This window comes from Macaca thibetana, chromosome 14, assembly GCF_024542745.1.
Source record: "Macaca thibetana thibetana isolate TM-01 chromosome 14, ASM2454274v1, whole genome shotgun sequence".
Lineage (NCBI taxonomy): Eukaryota > Metazoa > Chordata > Mammalia > Primates > Cercopithecidae > Macaca > Macaca thibetana.
Window position 1 is genome coordinate 28,432,645 of NC_065591.1, and position 23,747 is coordinate 28,456,391.

The 23,747-nt window shown below is 38.5% G+C and overlaps 1 protein-coding gene across 22 annotated transcripts in view; it reads left to right on the top strand.

The window, feature by feature from the left end:
* Positions 1 to 23,747, top strand: part of COMMD9 (COMM domain containing 9) — a 1,186,740-nt gene that overhangs the window by 641,109 nt on the left and 521,884 nt on the right. The window contains exon 1 of one of the 22 annotated variants that reach the window (XM_050759463.1): positions 4,703 to 4,706. The exons of 19 other annotated variants lie outside the window; for them this stretch is intronic. The gene's annotated coding sequence lies outside the window, so the exon portion shown is untranslated. Of the gene's footprint in view, positions 1 to 4,702; positions 4,707 to 7,805; positions 7,810 to 17,165; positions 17,170 to 23,747 lie in introns of those variants that run through there. 2 more of the 22 variants (XM_050759495.1, XM_050759485.1) reach the window with 2 other exon arrangements.

A 23,747-nucleotide genomic window follows, 5' to 3' on the forward strand; every position in this document is an offset into this window, starting at 1 on the left:
AGTAGAGGGAGGCCTAGCCAGAGCAATCAGTCAGAGAAAGAAATAAAGTCATCCAAATAGGAAAATAAAAAGTCAAACTATCTCTCTTTGCTGATGATATATTTCTATACATAGAAAACCCTAAAGATTCTCCCAAAAGGCTCCTGGAACTGTAAACATATTCAGTAAAGTTTCAGGATGTGAAATAATTGTATAAAAATTAGTAGCATTTCTATACATCAGTGACATTCTAGCTGAGAACAAAGTCAAGAACACAATCCCATATACAATAGCCACAAAAAATGAAGCATCTAGGAATGTATATAACCAAGGATGTGAAAGATCTCTACAAGGAGAATGACAAAACACTGCTGAAATAAATCAGAGATGACACAAATCTATGGAAAAATATCCTATGCTCACTGATTTGAAAAATCACTATTGTTAAAATGGTCATACTGCCCAAAGCAATTTACAGATTCATTCCTATCCCTATCAAAATACCAATGTCATTTTTCACAGAATTAGAAAAATCTACTCTGAAATTCATATGGAACCAAAAAAGTATCCAAATAGTCAAAGCAATCCTAAACAAAAAGAACAAGCCAAAAGCATCATATGACCAGATTTTAAACTATACTCTAAGGCTAAGAAGCCAAGCCAGCATGGTACTGGTACAAAAACAGACACATAGAAAAATAGAACAGAATAAAGAGCATGGAAATAAAGTCACATACCTGTAACCATTAGATCTTTGAGAAAACTGACCAAAATAAGCAATGGAGAAAGGACTACCTATTCAATGAATGATATTGGGATGACTAGCTAGCCATATGCAGAATAATGAAACTGGAACTCCTACCTCTCAACATGTACAAAAATTAACTCAAGATAGATTAAAGACTTAAATATAAAACCTTAAACTATAAAAATCCTAGAAGATAACCTAGGAATTTCCCTTCTCAACATGGGCTTTGGCAAAGAATTTAAGGCTATGTCTCTAGGAGCAATTACAACAAAAACAAAAAGGACCTAATTAAACTAAAGAACTTCTCCAAGGCAAAAGAAATTACCAACAAAGTAAACAGCCTACAGAATGGGAGAAAATATTCACAAACTATACGTCTGACAAAAGTCTAATATCCAGCGTCTACAAGGAATTTAAATCAACAAGCACAAAACAAACTAACTAATTAAAAAGTAGGCAAATGAAATGAACAGACACTTCTCAAAAGATGTACAAGTGGCCAAGAAACATGAAAAAATGATTGACGTCATTAATCATCAGAGAAATGCAAACCAAACAACAACGAGGTACCGTCTCACATCAGTCAGAGTGGCTATTATTAAAAAGTCAAAAAATAACAGATGCTGGCCAGTTCGCAGAGAAAAGGGAGCACTTATACATTGCTGGTAGGAATGCAAACTAGGTCAGCCACTGTGGAAAGCAGTTTGGAGATTTCTCAAAGAACAGAAAACAGAACTACCATTCAACCTAGCAATACCACTACTGGGTATATGCCCAAAGGAAAATAATTTATTATATCAAAAAGAAACATGCACCTGTGTGTTCATTGCAGTGCTAGTCATAATAGCAAAGACATGGAATCAACATAGGTAGGTACCCTTCAACAGTGGCTTGGATAAAGAAAATGTGTTATATATATACCATGGAATACTGTGCAATAATCAAAAAGGATAAAATTATATACTTTGCAGCAACATGGATGGAGCTTGAGGCCATTATCCTAAGAGAATTAATGCAAAAACAGAAAAACAAATGCCACATATTCTCACATATAAGTGGGAGCTAAACATTGAATACCCATAGACATAAAGATGGGGAACACTGGGGACTACTAGACAGGAGAGGGAAGGAGGGAGGCAGGCATGGGCTAAAAAACCATATATTGGGTACTATGCTCATCACCTGTGTAATGAGATCAGTTGTACCATAAACCTCAACATCATGCAATATGTAACATGTAACAAACCTGCACATGTGCCCCTTAATCTATAGTAAAAGTTGAAATTACAAATAATTATATTTAAATGAAAACACCCAATTCTCCCAGAATTCCTATTCCCTACTACACTTTATTTACTTCCACAGAAGTACTATTATTTAATTTATGTGAATCTGCAGTGTCCATGTCCCTCCACTAGAATGTAAGCTCAGTGGGGCAGGGGTTTGTATTTGTTTTATTCACCAATGTATTCCTAGTGCCTAAGTGCCTGGAACATACTGGAACATGGTAGGTGCTCGATAAACATTTGTTGAGTGTGTGAATGATGAGAATAATAGAATCTCAAGACTGAAAGGAAACTGCCAAGTCACCTGATGACCCAATCTCTTTTCTTTCATTTACTGGCTCTGATAATGGTAACAGAAAAAGTGGGTGACGGGGAAATAATTCAGGAATCTAACTGGGAAATTACCTGCGAAAATTTGGATCTTCATGCCCAGGGGGAAAGGGAGAGGGCAACAGATGGGGCCGGAGAATGTAAACACTCAGCCTCGTGTTTTTGTTTTCCTGATGGGTCCAACTAGAGAAGAATGAGGAGGATTCTCAATGCAGTATGTACTCTGCAGTTGATCAGTCAGTCTCAGGTATTTATTGGCCACTTACCATGTTCCCATAGATATTAGTGACCAGCTTCTATATGACAAGCACCCTATCAAGCACATAGGATAGCAAACAGGACAGATCCAAACTCTGCACTCTTGGAGCTTAAAGTCTATTAGGGAAAACAGCCATCCAGCAGTTCCTTACAATTGTGGAAGTGCCATTACATGGATGTGTAGAGTGCCCTAGGGGCATGTAAAAAGACTATCTAAGCATCCTGTAGAATCAGAGAAAGCCACCCAAGAAAGCACTGAAGCTCTTCTGTAACCCTTTCAATACATAGAATGCAAAAGTAAGTCTGAAGGTAAGACCCCAAAGGAACAGGGTCCTAATCCTGGAAGTGGATTTTGGACCCTCAGCTTACTCTGTGACCTCTAGGCAAGTCACTCTGCTTCTTGGAGTTTCAATTTCTTTTTCTTGTTTGTGTTTTCAGATTCTGATATTTTATCATTTCTGGAAGACATAAGAATCCAGTTAGTCAAAGTCCAGAATAGAAATTAGATGGGAGGATTGATTCTTCCCATAGGAAACATATGTGTTGAGGATGAATTACTTTGGTAGTTGATGAGAGAAGAAAACTGGAACAATATAAGAAGGGACTTGTGAATAGGGAGGAGGAGTGGGGCATGGGATGGGACTGAGGGTTTTGACTGGGACAACTTTTGAATTGAAAGACAACTAGAACAAATCATTTTAACAATAAATAATATTTGTTGGTATTTAGAACTTTGATACGTACACTATCTCATTTTATCCTCACCAAAAGTCTGTGAATTATGATTGCACCTGTCTTGCAATTTAAAAAACTGAGTTTGAAAGCATCAAATCAGAACATGGAAAAGCAGAAAGTAAACTTGTGCTCCCAGCTCTAGAATCCCACTAGGAAACTCAGCAAAGAAGATGCGGATAAGCTGCTGTATAGAGATGGCTCCGGAAGGTTCTGATTCTGATCCCAGATGCAGTGGAGAGCATCAGAGGAGGAAAAAGTCACAGCTGGATCCTTAACCAAAACAGACTAACAGAAAGCTTCCAAGTATGGGCAGCTGGGAGCTCTGGACAGGAGTAGAAACTTCAGAGAAGACCACTGCCTACTCATCAAGAGACATCCTTTTAAGGCAAGAAGGGTCCATACTCCTTTACTCAGCATGATGGGGCTGGGACTGAGGAAAGCCATTATTGCATTTGTTCACTTATTCAGCAAACACTCCTTGAAATTCTACTATGTTCCAGCCCTAGCCTATGATTAAACAAAAGGGAACACTTGTACACTGCTGCTGGGAATGAAAGTATAGCCATATGGAAAACAGTATGGAGGTTCCTCAAAAAAATAAAAATTCATTGATACCACTTCTGGATATATATATAAAGAATATGATATCAGTATCTAAAAAAGATAGCTCTACTTTCATGTTCATTGCAGCATTATTCACAATAGCTAAGATATGGAAACAACCTAAATGTCTGTCAATGGATGAATGGGGAAAAAAAAGCTTATCATCACTGGTCATAAAAGAAATGCAAATCAAAACAACAATGAGATTCCATCTCACACCAGTTAGAATGGTGATCATTAAAAAGTAAGGAAACAACAGATGCTGGAGAGGATGTAGAGAAATAGGAACACTTTTACACTGTTGGTGAGAGTGTAAAGTAGTTCAACTACTGTGGAAGAGAGTGTGGTGATTCCTCAAGGATCTAGAACAAGAAATACCATTTAACCCAGCAATCCCATTAATGGGTATATACCCAAAGGATTATAGCTCATTCTACTATAAAGATACATGCACATGTATGTTTATTGCAGCACTATTCACAACAGCAAAGACTTGGAACCAACCCAAATGTCCATCAATGTTAGACTGGATAAAGAAAATGTGGCACATATACACCATGGAATACTATGCAGCCATAAAAAAGAATGAGTTCATGTCCTTTGCAGGGACATGGATGAAGCTGGAAACCATCATTCTCAGCAAACTAACACAGGAACAGAAAACCAAACACCACATGTTCTCACTCATAAGTGGGAGTTGAACAATGAGAACACATGGACACAGGGAGGGGAACATCACACACCAGGGCCTGTTGGGGGCTGGGGGGCTAGGGGAGGGATAACATTAGGAGAAATACCCAATATAGATGATGGGTTGATGGGTGCAGCAAACCACCATGACACATGTATACCTATGTAACAAACCTGCACATTCTGCACATGGATCCCAGAACTTAAAGTATCATTAAAAAAAAATGCGATACACATATAGATACTGATACAGATATAGAAATATATATATAGACATAGGTATATCTATACATTGATATACCTATATAGAGAGATATAGAGATATATTATATATTTATATGTAGATATATACCAATATATAAGATACAGATATATTGATATATAAACACATAGATAGATCTATCAATATATGATATATAGATATATCGATATACAAATTGATAAATATATGTAGATTGATAAATGTATATGTAGGCATAGGTACATCTATAGAGGTACATCTATATATTTATATTATTATATAATATCAATACTATATATAGATATATTTATGTCTACATATATTAATATATCTACATATTTATATATCAATATATAGCTAAGCCTATGTCTACATATATGTCTATCAGTCTCCACATGTATATCGATTACATGTATATTTATATATCAATATACATATACATATGTATATACATATGATATATTCAGTATATAGATATAACCATATTTAACATAGATATAGATCTACATATTAATATATAACATATATATACCATATTTATATATCTATATAAATACACTGGTGTATACTTACATATAAATATATTGATATATTCTACATAGTGATATACTGATATATTCTATATAGTGATATATAGATCAGTACAGACATAAATAGGTATATAGATTGATATACATGCATATATATGTAAAATGAGATATTATTCAGACTCAAAAAAGGAAAAAATGTTTGCCATTTGAAAAAACATGATTAACCTGGAGGACGTTATGCTAATTGAAATCAGCTAGACACAGAAAGACAAATACTGCATGATCTCAACTTCTATGTGGAATGTGGAATCTAAAAGAGTCGAACTCACAGAAGCTGGAGTAGAATAGTGGCTATCAGAGACTGAAGGGAGGGAATATGGGGAGATGCTGGTAAAGGATATAAACTTTTGGTTTTACAAGATGAATATGTTCTGAAGTTTTCATGTACATCAATGTAACTATAGTTAACAATACTACATTGTATATTAGAAATTTGCTAAGCAGGTAAACATTAAGTGCTCTCACCAGAAAAAAAAAAAGAAAAAGAAGATGGTAACTAAGTGAGATGCTGGATATAAATTAGCTTGATTGTGGTGATTCTTTCACAGGTATACATATATCAAAACATCAAGCAGTATAAGTTAAATATATATAATTTTTATTTATCAATTATACTTCAATAAAGCTGAAAAGAAAGTAAGGTCTCTAGTAATGGTTGAAATTAAAGTAAATATGAAAAGGTCTTTTTAAAAGACCTTTTAAAAAGAAATGTAAAAAGTTCTTTCTCTCAAGAAATATACAGACTGGTTTCATATAATGAATAAGGGAACAATTTACCTCCATGAGTCTGGGCTCCACTCTGTACCAATTTTGTGACTTTAAGCAAGTTTTTTAAACTCTCTGTACCCTATTTTCTCATCAGCAAAATGGAAATGATGATAATAGCTACCTCATAAACCCCTAGGGATTAAAAAAGCACGTTGCTACAGTCACAGTCCCTAGCACAGCAGAAGGGCCCAATAAATGTGAACTGTCATTGTGATATAAGATGTGTCTTGAAGGAAAGATAGAAGTTTGTCAAGAAACCAAGGAAGGCAAGAGCAAGGCCAAAAACAAACAAACAAAAAAGATGTTATTTATATATAAAGTCTCAGAGCATAGGAATGCTTGGGACATTTGAAGGATGCCAAAGTGGAGCTCAGGGTGCAAGTTGCCAGCAATGAGAGATGGAGGTGAAAAGATGAGGAAGGGTCAGTTCCTGAAGGACCTTTAAAGCCTGCTAAGGAGTTTGAACTTCCACCTAGAGACACTTTAAGCAAGAAAATAACATGATCCGATTTGCATTTCACAAATATATTATTGTTTTCTGTCACAGGTTTCCCAGAAGCAACTTTAAGCTGGAGATTGGCTTTGCAGGATGTTTATTAAAGAGTGCCCATGGGACCAACCTCTGGGAAAGACGGAAGAAACAAACAGGATTGGGCAGAGGGAGAAGTCGGTGGCACTGCCATCCCTACAATGCATGGCTGACCGAGGAGTCATCAGGAGCCCTTCAGAGTTATCTTAAGCTGGGGTAAGAAGGCCACAACACTATCCCCTCCATCAATCATTCACTGGATGTGGACCACCCTGGGTAAAGCGATTGACATTGAGGGAGGTCCTGGTCCTCTGTAGCTGATGCTATCCCAACAGCTGGGACAATAAGTCCTTCATCAAAGGAGGAATCTGGGCAGAACATCTCCAGGTTCACTCCATTTTTCCTATTAATGACAAACAAATGACAATAACCTACCAGAAAACTGAGCTGGAGTCTTCAGGTGCCATGCCAGGAGTGTACAGCCAGGTAATGCAACATGCACTTGAGTGCATATACCACACACAAGCGCGCGCGCACACACACACACACACACACACACACACCAGTGTCTAAAAATAAAGAATTCCTAGGAGTGAGCCCCATCGTTTATTCTGATTAGGCATAGCCAGCAGTTTCCCCTTTCTCCCTAGATCTTCAGAGCCTTTCCAGCAGAGACAATTTTATTTATGACACCGAACGATACCTAAAAAGAAAACAGGCCAGCCAGGAAAAAATGAGAAGCTCGGCTAGGAGTCTCCAAGGCTCCTCAATATATTTTGTGCTCTTTTTTTTTTTTCGGGCAGAAATTTCCATTTACAAAATTCTTACAGCACAATTTGTCTTCTGTTAGTTTTTCGTTATTCCCATTTTTAAGCATACACATACTCGTGACAAATCATCATTTTCTCTGATTCATGTATTCAATTAGTGTAGATATTAACTTGAGCTGCCTGACCCATGGCAGTGAGTAAATGGGCACCTCCATCTGAAGTTACCTAAACTTTCCTGTATTAAATTAGCCTTTCACAAGCGTCAAATGGCTGGCATGGGGGATGGCTTCTTAACATTTCTATTTGTGTGATATAGAAGCCTGAGACCTGCTGGTTCCTTTAAGCTCATAAACTTGCTGGAATGAGCTAAATCACAAGTGACAGTTCAAGAGAGTAGGATGCAGCATCAACATCAGAACTGAAATGCTAAAGACAAGAGTGGAGCAAGACCAAGGGTCTAAGGAACCTGGAATGGATATTTAAGGGCTAGAAAACATTGGGGACAACATATTCTATGCCCTCGTTTTTCAAAAGAGAAAATAATAAAGCTGAGAAAGTTCAGGTGAATTGACCAGATGGCTCAGTCCATTCATGGCAGAGCTGAGACAATTTTTTTGGCATCCAGCACTGGGTCTCTCCTCTGCTCCACCTACAGGAAAATCATAATGGAGTATCAGGACATTTACTAGAATTGGAAACATTTCAAGGCACATCTGGGCAGGAAGTTATCATAAATATATTATAAACATAGTTTTTCACTTACATTTTATGACTCACCAATGAAATGCTAGATTATTTTAAGGCTGTCATGGGAAGCCCCATGAAGGTTTATGTGGGGGTGGAAGAAATCAATCATCCTCCCCCATCAAAGAAGCCAATGGGAGGCCTGCTCCCCTCTGGGTCTTCAGAGAATACGTCCTTATATCTTATGAAGCTGAAATTAATTCCATTATGCTCCATCACTTCACTCAAGTTTATTTTTTTCGATTTCACAGCTGGTTGTGTTATTTTTGTTTATTTGTTTCCTTCTTTATTGTCTATTTCCCCTCATCCTCAGATTAACAGATCGAAAAGGGCAGAAAACGTGTTTATTTTATTCATCCTTCTATTCTTAGCACACAGTAAATGGAATAAAACAGCTGTTGAATGCATGAATGAATGACAAGTGAACGAACATGTTGGACATATGATGACAATTAGCTACTTTTGTTTTGTCAGTGAAGTTTTTAATCTTTATTGACAAAAATTATATATATTTATGATGTACAACATGATGTTTTGATATATGCATACACTGTGGAATGGCAAAAATCAAGCTAATTAAAATGTCCATTACTTCTCATCGTTATTTTGTGGTAAAAACCTTTAAAAATCTACTCTTAGCATGTATACAATACATTGTCATTAACTATAGTTACCATGCTGTGCAATAGATCTGAATTTATTGCTTCTGCATGACTACTTGATACTATGTTTCCTTTTCTAATCATCAAGTACCTTTTCTTGTTTTCTTCCCACCCCTGTTCCCCATTCTCCCCATCATTATCATCCTGTTTCATCATTAATTTTTAAATGGGGAAACAAAGATACACAATTGCCATGTTTCCATCCAGCATTGCACAGCAAATTAAAGACAACTAGAAAGAAACGGTGAAATTTATGAGCTTCTATCTCTTTCCACTGGAGCACACTGCCTTACACAGTCTTTGATTTCTCTTCCCCCTTATACATAAAACGTGTCTAGATGGTATTTCTTTATATAAATAGGTACAAATATTCATTTCCGTAATGTAGAAATAAGAGCATTTCCAAAAATGTGTTTGTTCTGTGAGCCATTGAGTCTCATAAGCTTCTCCAGGAAAAAAATTGAAAAAGGCCATCAATAAGTTTGAGAAATGCTACCTACTTTATGTCCCTCTTGGACATTCACAATGTAGTTTAGAACCCTGAACACTGTGTCTTGAAACTAATTTCATTTTGTTAGATACAATCTTTCCAAATTTATTTGATCAAAGGAACCTTATTTTGAACCTAACACCCATTCATATATCTTGTAAGTAATGTTCACAAGCATAATTTGGAAAAGCTAAGATAGATAACAATGTGGACTTACTGGTGGAGGTGCGACTCACATAAATACTAAGGTTGCACTAATCAGGAGTCTCAACGTCACAAACAAACCTACCTGCCCCTTTTAGGCACTCAGCCTCTCACTATCAATCTAATTTCAAAAATAAGTCTTGAAAAATCCATAACCTAGTAGATTGCCATCTTGAAGTTCAGACAACTTATAGAGTCTTTCATCTTATAACAAGCAAAGTTTTTAAAATAAAATTTCTCCATCTCCAAACCATTGGTTCCCTTTCCTGGAACTGAAACCCAAGTGATTCTCCTTATGATTCACAATATACACTTACAGTTTTGTAGTATCTCAATCTCTACTCCTCAGTCTACTAGCTCTATATATGACCTTGGGCAAGTAAATCACTCTGTGCCTTCTCCTCCTCTGTAACATCAGTTGTGCAAGGGCTATATTAGTCTTACATGCAAAAAGTTTATGATAATATTCAACATGTGTTTATCTCTCAATAAAATAGCTATCATTTTTGCACTTACTATCATCATTTTCACTATGCTGAATCTCCTTGGATGATTAATTTCTCATTTATTATTTCAACATTCTATTAGCTATCTAAGCAAAAGTTGAGTTATTACCATTCCCATTTTTAAGACTGGATTTCATGAATTTCAGAAACAAGGGTAAAATGAAAGAAATGTTGAACTTACATATACATTATTATTTAACAAACAATCAGGATACTAATTAATAAGAAAAGAGCCAAATGAGCAATTGCTTAAAATGACTATAGAAGTCTAATTAATAAATTAATAAACTAATTTACTTATCTTTTTTCAACCGCCAACTTCAACCCATAAGTAAATAAGCTTTCACCCTCATTATCAGCGTAGACATTTAAAAAGAGAATAATTATGACAAGATGGTCCTGATCATAAATTTTGTTTAAATTAATCAAGCATCATATGTCTGCAACTCTTCAGAAGTAGCAGTGACCAATAAAATTTAAGAATCTACTACGTACAATTCAATAACAATTACACTAATCCAGCGCACTCCTGAGAGTGCTGCCTCTGAGAACACACTCCTGCATGTATTTTACATTTATATTTATCACCCACTACGAACCAGGACCAAGCTAAGCATGTAGAAGGACCACACTCCATCACCCTCATGAACCTCAGAGTCTAGTGAGGGATAAAGTCAATTAGGACAAGATGGGTCAACAAGGGCAATGAGTACCATAGAGGCATAGCAGTCATACTGAAATACGTCTTTTTTTCTGACCATTCAGTTAATAAGAATAATTGCTCTATCTCTAAGGGCCATAGAAAGCAAATACAAAATGCTTTTGAGAGAAGAAGAATTAGATTTGCATGTCTTTAGAATGGCATAGCACTCTTAACTCAGCTTCATCCTCCCATCCAATCCCCCTGGTGTGGGGCAGGGAGCTCACTCAGCTCCAGAGGACTGATGTCCACATTTTGTCTTCTCCTCCACTGAATATTCCATAGGATGTGCTGATCCTCAGTAATGAGTGTTCCAAGGAAGCATGAAAAAAATAAATTCTGATACATGTCTTATTTCATATAACGCAGTGCTTCAATGATGAAAGCTGCATAGGTTATACCTGCTCAAGGAGAAGAAAGTGGCAACTCACAAATTTCAAGACCTGAAAGAATAGTAGAATAAGGCTATGATGACCTTATCTTCCAAACCAAAAATTAGGACACAAAATCTAACAAATAACTTTTCTTCACTTCTGGGAATTAGGCTGTCTGAGAGAGATATAGTTTAAATGCCAAAATATTGGCAGTTCTGGGACATTGATAGTATATGGAGACAACGGGACAATAGTTGAAATCAAGACTGCCCTGGAAAACCAAGAAATATCAATCTAAAAGAACTTGCACAAAAGACAAAGCCTTAATATCTATGAAGGTTAAAAACAGAGGGCAGGTGTGTGGATAGAGCAGTTTCCAAAAGTTTAGGGAGAAAGCCAATGAATATTTGAATCTTGGATGCCTTTAAGTACAAAATGAAAGATAGAAAAAAAAAACTTTTCACTTTGTAATACCATTAACCCAACTCAGTTGATTCATTTTATCTCTCTGGGGTGTGTGTGTGTGTGTGTGTGTGTGTGTGTGTGAGAGAGAGAGAGAGAGAGAGAGAGAGAGAGAGAGAGAGACAATCTCTCAAGGTAAAGATATCAACATATCCCCATGATCAACTATCTAAATGGAAATGAATCCCCATTCATGTTTCCTTTTAGGTTATTTTAGTTACAAGCATCAGAGACCCTCTCAAGTTAACTTAAAAATGGAGGGTGTTTATTTATTGGAAGATAAATATACATGGATTATTAGGACTCTCCTTCCACTTCAGCTTCAATGATGGCAGAAACTGACTTAAACTAACAGATTTTCCAAGTTTCAAACTTAAATTCTCAGGACAGTTATCTGATCTCCCCTCTTGTTTTTTCACACCAGCTCATACCATAGGTGGCTGGCCCAACTATGTGTTCTCACCTACCCCTGGTCTTGGAAATCATGTCTTGAGCAGGACTCTGGGCTGACTGGTTTTACTAAGAGGGGACTGTAAAAGTATCCAGCATTGCTCCTAAGAGAAAATTATAGATACCTAAACTTCAAGGAAAATTTTGCAACTCTTGTTTCGTTCCAAGTACACATAGCTATTCCAGATGTGCCTATAGGTGTCTGCTTAGAGAACCATTTATTCAGAGTGTCACTGAAAAGACAGTAGCTGGTTATACTTCCTTCCATCCTCAGGGTGGGTGCTGAACTATTTTCTCTGTGCCTACAATAGATGAGCTATTGTACCTCCTCTCTTATTCCCTTTCAGATCACCAAGAGATGTTACCAGTATCAGAAATGGTGGGTGCCCTCCCCATAGCATCTCAGCCCTTCTGAGATGCTACCTGCACACAATTCACATACTTTCCAATGGCACCCTATATCATCTTCTGGTTGTGGAGCCATGCTCAGCCCCACAGGGTAAGATAGGTCAAAAGTTTCAGGGAGGCAGTGCTTACAGAATTGACCCCACCAATGAGAGATGTAAAATGGTAGACAGATATTTCCATTTCTTCATCTCATTGGAAGGACAATCATGGAATATATTTTACTATAATCTTTCAGGGATCCACAGTAGGATAAAGTTTCAATTGCCCATGGTGGTGATATGCTCATGAATTCATCCTTTATTAGCTTTTTCCCTTCCCTATTGCCTTTCCTCACTTCTGCCACAGGCTCCCAATCATCTCCCAAAGAAAGTTTTTACACCCAAATCCTTGTCTCTGGGTTAGCTTTTATGAAAACAAACCAAAGGTAATACTCAAGGGAACATTTCATCCAACATCCCCCAATCTGCTTCACCAACCCAGCTCTACTCCAGCAGCAACTACTCTTGCTCCTACATCTTGCTTTGATCCAAGCTCCAAAACTCATACCAAACCTATCTCTTCATCATTCTCCCAAAACCATTCCCTCTCCCCAAACCATGCATTCTGTAACTTGGGTTATCCAAGTGGCATCCATTCTCACTTAGTCTTAAAATATCTAAGCCAGCCAAGTGTGGTGGCTCAAACCTCTAATCCCAGCACTTTGGGAGGCCAAGGCAGGTGGATCACGAAGTCAGGAGTTCAAGACCAGCCTGGCCAAGATGGTGAAACTCCGAGTCTACTAAAAATACAAAAATTAGCCGGACACGGTGGCAGGTGCCTGTAATCCCAGCTACTCAGGAGGCTAAGGTAGGAGAATCGCTTGAACCTGGGTGGCAGAGATTGCAGTGAGCCAAGATCGCGCCACTGCACTCCAGCCTAGGCAACAGAGTGAGACTCCGTCTCAAAATAAAAAAAAAAAAAAAAAAAGTAAGTCTAAGACTTCCTCTGAACAGATGCAATTGGCCTCCACATTCTACTCCCAGAAGCCTGCTAGTTTCCACTGTCTGGTGCTTCTTTCTATGAGCTCTTCCTCAATGTGTAATGATGTCTGTGGTACTAATTCTTGTCAACTCCATACAGAGGACACATGGAAGACACGCTGGTTTAGCCCCCTAACACCCATTGCCAGCACCCTTGACCCTGGCCCTTCTCCTACTGTAGAAATTTTAAAAGGCAGGCACTTACGTACATTTTCTAACTTCCTTACAGTTAACGGTTCCATAGAGCTCAGTTCCTGCTAATACAAATAAGGAGATTTCTGAGATGGCTTTTCCCTCACTGAGAAGAAGAGGAAAATGACCCTCAATGAGACCTCTCTCTCTCTTTCACTTTCTCTCTCTCTCTCTTTCACTTTCTCTCTCTCTCTCATTTCTGTATTTTCCTCCCTTGTCCTCTAACCACAACTGGATAAAGAATAGGGTTTTGGGGCTGCAGAAGAAATCTGGTAAGCATGAGAAATATAAGCCAGGAGAATTACAGAGATGCCAACCCAACGAAACACCTTAACATCACAGAGCTAAGAAATGAACACGAGCACTGCCTCCCTCCAGGCCTGTTCTTGGTTAAACAGGAACCCTTTGGTTTTTTAACTCTTTTTGTGTGGGGGTGGGAGGGGGAGGGTTGGTTTTTTAACCCTTTGGGTTAAGTCACATTTTCTTTTACTTGCAGCCAAAATTATTTCCAACAGACACGGGGAAAAACATTGCAGAGTATGTATAAGATTCTCCCTTAAGGAACAACTGTTTATTAATGACCTATTCATTGAAAATGGTGGTGAGAATACAGAATATATATAAAGCCAAATTGCTTCACAGGATTGGAGGAAAATGAGAAGTTGTGATAAGGAGGCTGCTACATGGGGCACCCCCTGAATGTGCTAACCAGGGCTACTGCAGAAACTCCCAGAAGGGACAAGCTGCTGCGGACCATGGTGGGAGGGACAGGCTTCCTGAGACAGCCTCATGGCCACATAAGATTTTAGTATAGTAGATGGAGAAGACAGGGATAGGAATTCCAAGCAAAGGAATGTGTGAGATATGGATCTTGGTATGATTTTATCAAACATACCGGGAAAAGCAAGTCAACCAATGTGGCTGCAAAAAGGGGCTGGTGTCCTGAGTATCATTGAGTCTTGGACACTATCGTTTTGAATGCAAAACCCATAGTTGTTAATATATGCCAAGAAGGAAAGAGAGGGCCATCGTCTCAGAAGCCAGACATCACAGGCATGACAAATCTAAGGAAATAATAATAATAGCCATTTGTTGAATACTGGAAGTGTTCACGATTATAAATGTACTGTGCAAATTATTCCACGTAATTCTCAATACAATCTTACAGATAACAATTACATCTCCTATTACTGTGGATAAGAAAACTAAAGTTCAAATGTTTTTTTAAAAAAGATCACACCATTAGTAAGGGACAGAATGAGATTTCAAACTCAGGTCTCTCTGATTCTGATGCTTAGTGGAGAATGGATGAGCTGCCCTGCCTGCGGGCCTCTCTGACCCTCTGTGTTTCCCTCTATCACAGCACCCATTGCAAGGACTGCCGACCTATCACCTCCCCTAGAATTCAGACAAACTGAGGTCAGCAAATATGACTCATTCACCCTGTGACTCCCATCTCAACCCTAGTGCCTAGCAGCTTTCATGACCCATCACCTCATTGATAAATGTTTACTAAATGAATGAAAGTCTTTACTCTCAAGTGTTGGTTTGGCTGATAAATCAAGATAATCCCTTTATGTTTAAGGCATAACATCCAAGAAGGGGGCATGTGAAACTAAAGGTTGGATGGCTGGCTTGGACCAGCTCACCCACGAAAGCTCCTTTATCACCACACAGACTCTACTCTTGCCACCTAATCAATCCAAGACTGGAAATGAGTCAGGAAATAGACATTTTACACAAGTGGCAAACAGTAGGATGCATCAGCACTAGCAGGACTCATCCCAGAGCACTGGGTACCACTGCAAAATCCACAAGGGAGCAATTGAGAAGATGAGAAGCGAAAGAGGGAGCCCAAGGGAATCAGTGAGGAGATGGTCATTATTGAAGAGCTGCTCTTCATCGCCAGAGGCCAGCCTCAAACACAGTCTGCTTAAATTGCAGCTGAGTGGGTTGAAGTCAGAGGAAAGATATTTTCGTCACAATACTCACCCAAAAGAAACTCATAGCATCCAGATTGGTATTGAGCAGTTCTATGTACCAGACAACAGGGAAGCAAAAGCAGAGAAGACATGCCCTCTCCACTCCTGTGTCCCAGTCTCATCAGAGACCACCAAACCAACAACTATGATTCAGGGGGATGGTTAATTTACTAAAAGCCCACTACAGGGATGCCAAGAATGGGCATCTCATCTATGCTTTTCTGCCAAGCTTTACTGAGCACTTCCTCTGTACGAAGTACTGGGCTAGGCACAGGGGTACAAAAAGAAAATGAGTTACAGTCCCACCATCTAAAACTTCCTGGCCGGGAGAGGTGGCTCACTCCTATAATCCCAGCACTTTGGGAAGCCAAGGCGGGTGGATCATCTGAGGTCAGGAGTTTGAGACCCGCCTGGCCAACATGGAAAAACCATGTCTCTACTAAAAATACAAAAATTAGCTGGGTATGGTGGTGGGTGCCTGTAATCCCAGCTATTCGGAAGGCTGAGGCAGGGAGAATTGCTTGAAACTGGGAGGCAGAGATTGCAGTGAGCGGAAATTGCATCATTGCACTCCAGCCTAGGTGACAGAGTAAGACTCTTGTCTAAAAAAGAAAAAAAAACAAAAAACCTTCCTAATAGAGGAGGTCGATACATGAAGTACTATTTCCATATAATGTGGTATATGTGCGCTGGTGCTGTAGTAACAGAGAATAGGCTCAATAAGCTCAATGCAGTCCGATAGGTATCAGCCACATACAGAATTGTAAATATTCTAGCAGCCATGTTAAGAAAGAGAAAAAGAAACAAACAAGATTAATTTCAATAATATTATTTTCTAAATTAGTATCTAACATAGTATCATTTCTACATGAACTCAAGATTTTAAAAAATTTATAGTGCTTCAGCTTTTAAATTTAAACTAAAAGTGAATGCAATTTTAAAGTCAGCTCCTTCATGTACAAGCCACATTTCGAGTATTCAACAGTCACCTGTGACTAGTGGCTACCACATAGACAGGGTGGATCTAGAGAAAATGACACTCGAGTTGGGTTTCCAAGAAGGACCAAGAGTTAACAATGCAATGAAGGGTGGGAATGGCATTCCAAGCAGAAGGATCAGTGTAGGGGGAGACAAAGATTAAGAGTTAATAGAAAAATGAATGTGGCAAACGAAGAGACTGGAGATACAGGCAAGGATAAGATGAGCTAAATGGTGCTTTGTATGCTGAGTTAAGGAGTTAGAATTTATTCTGTAGTGGTTATGGGGAGATGTATTAGTTTTCTAGGTCTGCCATAACAAATCACCACAAACTTGATGGCTTAAAACAATAGAAATTTATTATCTCACAGTTCTGGAGGCCAGAAGTCTAAAATCCAACAGTTGGCAAGGCCATGCTCCCTCTGAAGGCTCCAGGGGAGACTCCTTCCTTGCTTTTTCCGGCTTCCGGGGGCTCCCGGTGTTCCTTGACTTCTGGCGGCATCATTCCAATTGCTGTTCACCTTCACATGAGCTGTGTCTCTGAGCCTTATCTCCCTTCTCTGTCTTCTTATAAGGACACTGGACATTGGATTTATGGACCACCCCAAATCCAGGATGATTTCATCTCAGGATCCTTACTTACTCTGCAAAGACCCTGTTTTCAAATATGTCACATTCACAGGTATCAGGGATTTGAAGTTGGATAACTTTTCTTGGTGATGGAGACAATTCAACCTACCACAGTAGGGCAATTAGCAAGGGAGAGAGGCAATCAGATTTGTCTTGCAGAAATATGAGAATAATGAATTAATTTTATAAAGCACATAACTCAGGGTTTATGGTAAAACTTTATATTTAGTCCTCACTATATATATATATATTTTATTTTTTCAGCATTCAGATGCATAAACTGAGGCCGAAGATCAGGCTGGTAAATATCTGAGGCAGTCCTGGGACTAGGCCCTCCTGAGTCCAAAGTTCACACTCTGGACCATCAGCTCTATGCCACTTCTGTCTGAATTCTCCCTGTTATCTAGCCCATGAAGGAGCTGCCTCTTCTACCTCCATATCACACATAGATATCATGGATTGACTGTTATTCTGCAAACACCTTGCAGAGGTATAAAATGAGAAGGAAATTAAACAGCAGATGAGAAGTAGTCCTGGCCTTCAAGGTACTCGCTTTGGTTTAGTGGGGGAAACAAACTGTAAATGAATATACCCCATGTAATGTCATCATACTACAAAACTCAGACACACTTAACATGGGAGAGTCTTCACAGCAGAAATCATCTGTGCCCAGAAACACCCATCCATTTTGATATTTTCTCAGATTATACCAAATAACTTTGCCAACATGGATAAAAACATAATTGAGAATAATCAAAATAGAAGTGACCTCTCCTTTAGCTAGTGATTGGGATTGTCTTGTCCAAGTCTACCTTCATGAGACTGGGGTCACCTTCTCCAACTCCGCCTGCTTGAGCCATGATTAGAGTGTTACTGGTTTACACAGGGTAGACACTCCAATAAGAGAAAAAAAAATTAGTCAGTTCCTTTCTGACATTCAAAATTCTAAGTAACTTTAGGAAGAGGCAACCAAGAGCTCCATATGGACCAGATACCAAACTCCCTAACAGCAAAATCACTTTTAAAGATTGAGTGAGGAGATCACGAAACATATTGTAAAGACATAGATCATTGAGAGGTAATTTGACATACAGAAAAGAGCCCAGTCTTTAAAGTCAGCTCTACTGAGGGTGCATCCTTTGACCTTAGGCAAATAACTTAATTTCTATCACTCATTCAACAAAAAATTATTAATGGTTCACTATACACGAGGTACTCTTTTAGGAGAGCTTGGGATACTTGTGAATGAAACTGGCAAGGAAAAAAAAATTCCTACTCTTATGTAGCTTACATTTGGAAGGAGGGAAGGGGAGTGAAGGAATAAATAATAAGTTATATATCATTTTATATTAAAATTAAAACCACAGTGAGATACCACCTTACTCCTGCAAGAATGGCCATAAATAAATAATAATAATAATAATAATAGATGTTGGCATGGAGGTGGTGAAAAAGGAACACTTTTACACTGCTGGTGGGAACATAAACTAGTACAACCACTATGAAAAAAGTACGGAGATTCCTTACAGAACTAAAAGTAGAACTACCATTTGATACAGCAATCCCACTCCTGAGTATCTACCCAAAGGAAAAGAAGCCTTTATATGAAAAAAGACACTTGCACACAGGTTTATAGCAGCGCAATTTGCAATTGCAAAAATATGAAACCAGCCTAAATGCACATCAACTAACAAGTGGATAAAGAAAATGTGGTATATACGCACTACGGGAAACTACTCAGCCATAAAAAGGAAAAAAATAATTGCATTTGCAACAACCTGGATGGAGTTGGAGACCGTTATTCTAAATGAAGTAACTCAGGAATGGAAACCAAATATCACATATTCTCACTTGTAAGTGGGAGCTAAGCTATGAGGACGCAAAGGCAAAAGAATGATATAGTGGACTTTGGGGAGTCAGGGGGAGGGTGGGAGGAGGGTGAGGGATAAAAGACTGCACATTGGGTACAGTGTACACTGCTCAGGTGATGGGTGCACCGAAATCTCAGAAATCACCACTAAAGAACTTACCCTTGTAACCAAAAACCACCTGCTCCCCAAAAACTATTGAAATAAAAATAGAAAAATAATAACAACATAGGAATAAAAATACAGTAGAGTGGGCCTTATTGAGGAAGTGATATTTAAGCTAAGACCTGAAGGAGATAAAGAAGTGAGCCATGCAGTTATCCACTGAGATGGCATTATATGCAGAAGGAACAGCCAGTGCAAAACCCTAAGGTGCATTTCTAGCAGCAAGGAGGCTGATGTAGCTAAAGTAGAGTATAAGAAAAAAGACGAAAAGAAGTTAAATGAGGACAAGAGGCCATATCGTGCAGGGCCTTGTAGGCCATTGTGAGGACAACAAAGAACGTTTCTAAGGTCTCGTGTGGAGAAATGGCATGATACGACTTATGTCAAACAGGTTAATCTGACTACTGAGAATCAACCACAGGAAAAAAATGGAAACAGGGAAACCAGTCAAACTCCACTGTAGCAATAAGTGACACATAATGGTGGCTAAGACCGTAGTGAAGGCAGTAGAAGGCATGCTGAAAAACAATCTGATCCTTAGTATACGTTAAGGGTATTATAACTAGATTTTCTGACAGATTAAATAATGGGTGAGAGAGAAAGAGTGGAGTTCAAGATCCTTCCAACGTCTCTTGACTGAACAGCAGGAAAAACAAAGTTGCCTTCCACTGAGATGGGGAAGGCTGAGAAAAGCAAGCTTGAAAGGGAAGATAGCAGTGTAATTTTGCACAGACTGAGCTTGGTACGTCTACTAGATGCCAGCAGCTGGAGCTCAAGAGAGAAGTCTGCATTGGAGATAAACATTTATTAGACATTGACATATACCTGGTATTATCGATCATGAGGCTGGATAAGGCTACCAAGGGAGTGAGAGTACAGAAAGAAAGAAAACAAAACAGGACCAATCCTTAAGACATTCCAATCTTTATAGGCCTGAGAGAAGAGGCAAGACCAGCAAAGGAGACTGAGCTGGAGCAATCTGTGAAGCAGGAGGTAATCTAGCCTGCCTCTGAAAGGCAGGTGAAGAAAAGTGTGCCAAAGAGGGGGAAATCAACTGAATCTAAGGCCGCTGATAGTTCAGTGAGATGAGGGCTGCGAATTGAACTTTGGGTTTAACACGGAAGTCATTGATAACTTTGACAAGAAGTTAAATAGAGTTTAAGAGAGAATGAGAGAAGAGGTATTGGAGACAAAGAAAAATTTTGATTTAACATTCAAGGAAACTGAGAAACTGGGTAACAGCTGGAAAGAACAGTGGGATTAAGATGGAAGAAATAAAGTATGTTTTTATACCCACAGGAATAACCCAGTAAAGAGGAGATATTTAATAATGTACAAGAGAAATGGGAATTGCTATAGTGGTGTTCCTGAGTGGGCAAAAGAGAATAGGACATTACTATACACATAAAAGAATTTGTTTTAGAAAGAAACATAGATATTCAATTAATAGTAATAGTATGAAGGTAGAATATATGGGAAAATGCTGCTAGGGGCTAAATGAGGTTGTAATTATCTGACTTTCTATTTCCTCGTTTGTAAAATGGCAGCATTAGTAGGGCTGTTGAAAGGTTTAAATGACATAATTTTTGTAAAATGATTACAATAAGTTATATAGTAGGTGCTCAGTAAATGAGTGTGGGTATGTGTAAATAATCAACATCGTGTCAGGAAAACTGAGGCTCTTATTCAATGAGAGGTTTTACATATGGGATTCAGAGGCTTACCCAGTTGCTGAAAGAGCTTGGAGTGTGAGGGTCGAGCAGTACCACTGATGGACTCAGCTTGGGCACCAGTGTGGTGAAAGCTGCTTCAAACCTCACATGTGACCATCTGTCGTGGCTGCAACTGCCTCAGGAGAACACTAGCCTTCCTCCTTGTGCCTTCCAGATCTGACATGGTGTGCCACTCACTAGCTAGTACACTGGTTCTATTGGCAGAGTCACATGGGAAAAGGTGCCTGGAAATGTCGCTCTTGGATTCTCCAAAATGCAGCAGATTGTAGAAGGAGGTAGCAGAGATGCTGAACTGGCATCAAGCCACCCAGCACACTATTTATATCCACATGTACAATGAGCACACCATTCAAGACTCCAGTCTATGCAGAGTAGACAAAAGATGTCTTACAGCTTCTCAAACATTAAGCATGCCTCTAACCTCCAACCTGGAGCTGATACACATTAAAAAATATTTACGCCACTTAACTATAAACATCTCTCAGTTTAACCCTCTTAAGTAATGAATAAGCCCAAGTGTTATTCTCAGACTATGACACTTCAGCAGTAGTTCAGATCAAGCAAATATTTTTATTCCCATAGTGTGCTGAAATGAGTGCAAAGCAAAGCTAGCAACAGATGTTAATTATTATGAGCCTCAAATACTCACTTTGGATTCATCTTACCTTTATAAAAATTCAAAGAGGAAAAGAATTAAACTTTTTGTGCCTATAAACTTTTCACTATTATTTTAAATAAATACTTTGGCTTTTCCTATGTTCTCCTAAATTGGTATCTCACCTGCAGGGGAATTTTCTGGTTCGGATGACCCCTGTGTGCTGTGGGGTTTTGACTAGCAGTTATTGAGCAGGTACTCTGTAGCATGCACTGCCTTAGGTACTTTAAATGAGTTTTCTAATTTAAACTTCTTAGCTACCTTTAGGATGAGGTATTGCTGTTTGCATTTTTCTGATGTAGACACGGAGACTGAAGGAGTTGAAATCACTAACCCAAGGATCCACACTTATACATGAGGGAGCTAGAACTCAAAGTCACTTCTACTGAGTCCTAAGCTCACAGTTTTAACTACCACTACACAACCTTGATTTCAGTGCCAGGAAACGTTTGCCTGCATGCTTTTATTGCAGAGAAAGACAACCTTCTCCCTTTTTTGACTTGACAGCCAGGAAACTCATGCACAGATTTATTGCACAGTGTCATTAACTCTGGCTTATTTTGACATGGTTTCTAACTTCTTTTTTATTTCTATAATCTTTTCCATGTATGTGTGTTTACATTTGTGCTGCAATTATTACCTATCATTAAATAACACTATAGATGTATATACACATGTCTTCATTTATCTTATCACTGATCTATTAGAAGTCATCCAGAACAATAAGAGAGCATCCCAAATGATGAGAAAGATGAGAGTTTCTTTTAATTTCAAGGCTAATTTAATATTTTATTTATAAATTATTAAGTTTCTGATTATTATGCATATTTTCCATATGCATACCTAGAGTATTGCCTTCTTAAAAGTCTTTTAAAAAAAAAATATGCACACAGGCAATTCTGTGATAAATAATGCACATTGATCATAAGTACCCATTCTGAAAACCCGTTAGATACATTGATTTGCTTTTAAAAGAGAATCTGCTGCTGAAAGGCGGAGCAAAGTGATTCACTACTGGCAAGAATAATGAAAACAGATGCAAACTAAATTAGTCTCCAGGCATCCCAAGGAACAATGGAAAAGATTAAAGAGTGAGTGGTATAGTGAGAATCAGATTATATCTGCTTATATTACTGAGTTGGTGACTTGATAACCATTAGATGAACCATTCCACCAGAACTAGCTGATTGTTAGGACATCCTGCAATCATTCATTAATAGCAAGCATACCTACAGAAATTTAGTTCAAAGAGTGCCTGAGGATGGAAGAAGTGGACTCCCATTTGATCTTGGAAGTGATTATATCTCCAACGTTCAACCACAGTTTCCTAACTGAATTCAGACTTGTATTCTAGAGCAGCGTCCTTATGTCTAAATCTTGCATGGTTCTCCAAGATATCTACTAAAATTGGAGCTCTGTGTTGCTCTTGCTTGTCCTCTCTGACATACTGGAGTCTGTCTGTGAGGCCTAGCCCTGTGACAGGGGCCCTGAATAGCTTTCTATGACATAACTGCCTTTCTAGTAACACCTAACCTTAAATTCACCATCTCTGAGACCCACCCTCAATTTAATGCCTCAGTAATTTTCCTTAGACCCCCCTGTAATCTCTTCATGCCAGTGTTTACTAGTTGCCTAGACTGTAAACTTTAGTTATTGTGCTCCCTTTGGACATGTCACTTTGTCCCCAGCTGGAACCTCTGCAGTTAGCAGCTGCAACCAGGCCAGTTCCCCAAGCCCTGATTCTGCCGGAGACTCAGTTCCAGTGACAGTCCACACCCTTCCCTGTCTCCTTTGGTCAACCATGACCACAGATTCCTTAAATATGACTCTTAGGGGTTTTATAACCGAACATTTGCATTTCATTTTAGGTATGTCTATGATGTATTTCTGCATCTTTTTGTGCAAATTGTATCATGTTCAGTTTCTAGATGAACATTTAACTTTTTAAATAATATACAGTTCTGCTATGAGTCTTTTCACTCTCAATTAGAATGTGTC